Genomic DNA, 563 nt, shown 5'->3' on the forward strand with positions numbered 1-563 from the left:
AATGTTGAGCCACTGTGTGTTTGGTTAAAATGATCCCATCTCTTTCACTTGGACCAGATGTTTGACGTCTCCTCCTCCTCAGCTCAGTGTCTCCTCATTTATTCTGTGAATACTTAGCGACGAGCCTTCTGACCCTTCAGGAGCAGAACCATTCATCTCCTCAGGAACCCAGACTCTAATCCCTGACTTTACACAGCCTCTATTATTAATGAGCTGCACATCAACACGCAGCGCCTGTTTCACCGTACAGCCCAATCAGATGGTTCTCCTGCAAGTGCTCGTTCTGTGTCTGAAATATTACACTTACTACTACACACTGAGAAATTCTGCAGGTTGTTGGAGATCACCAAAGTCCAACAGGCCCAAAGGTTAGAGAAGCGAGCTTGTGACCTGAAGGTAGCCGGTTCAGTCCCCGCCGCGGCAGGACCGAGTCAAATCAACTCCTCCCTCTTCATCACACGCTTTTCTGAACCGATGAGGTTATTTCAAAGGATCAACATCTGAATGTAGTTATTTGTTACGTTCTAACCACCTACTGGACCATGTGGCAGTAGATGTGTTTG

Source organism: Monopterus albus, unplaced genomic scaffold (genome assembly GCF_001952655.1).
Source record: "Monopterus albus unplaced genomic scaffold, M_albus_1.0 scaffold334.1, whole genome shotgun sequence".
NCBI lineage: Eukaryota > Metazoa > Chordata > Actinopteri > Synbranchiformes > Synbranchidae > Monopterus > Monopterus albus.